This window comes from Neomonachus schauinslandi, chromosome 6, assembly GCF_002201575.2.
Source record: "Neomonachus schauinslandi chromosome 6, ASM220157v2, whole genome shotgun sequence".
Taxonomy (NCBI): domain Eukaryota; kingdom Metazoa; phylum Chordata; class Mammalia; order Carnivora; family Phocidae; genus Neomonachus; species Neomonachus schauinslandi.
In genome coordinates, this window is record NC_058408.1 from 113,814,608 (window position 1) to 113,815,523 (window position 916).

The window sequence follows — 916 nt, forward strand, 5'->3', positions numbered from 1 at the left end:
ATGAATGGGTGGATGGGTGGGTGGATGGATGGATGGATGGGTGGGTGGATGGATGGATGGATGGATGGGTGGATGGATGGATGGATGGATGGATGGATGGATGGATGGGTGGATGGATGGATCAATGGATACCATTTACCTCAGATAACTAGATACTGAAAACACTTCTCAAAGTCTCAGTCTCCATATTTCTAATAGTTCTCCCTTTTCCCATAACTGCTTCTCCAATGACCCCACCACAGGCCCCAGGTTTTCACCCCTACCTCCTCGGGGTAATTGCCAAACTCAGCCTGTAAGGCAAGGACCGCCAGTTGCTGAAGTGTCTCATCATTGCAGTAGAGCTTCTCCTCCAGGATGTCTTTCCGAAGCTGCAGATAAAATTGATGCCTTGTCTGGCTGTGCCTGGGAAAGAGATGAGGAATAAGGGCCACTGGAATGCTCAGGGGGAAAGAGAACACTAAAACAGAGGGTTTTCTCAGTCTGGGAAGCAGGGAAAGGACAAAAGGTGGGGTACAAGCCAACAGAACCCAGAGGGCTATGTTAGTAAGACGAGTGTGGTCTCCTTTATCCACATCATGCCTCCTGCCACGAGTTGAGGGCTACTCTGTGCCAGGCACTTGACACAACGCCCACAGAGATGTTTGTTGCTGTGGCTCAAGTGAGAAAACTGATATTCAGATGATGTTTTTAGTAAGCAAAGGAATAAAGAGGCAATGACCCAACTCCACAGTCATACATTACCCTTTCCTTCAACCCTGATCACTGGGCTGCTGAGGGAGGGTTATGTTGGGGACAAGGGAGAACTTTGACTTTGAATGGACCATGTTTGAAAAAAAACGCAAGTTCTCATTTTGACCAGGGCCGAAATACTGACTTCCCCCTTTTCTGTCATACTGGAAACTAATCAACAAGATCA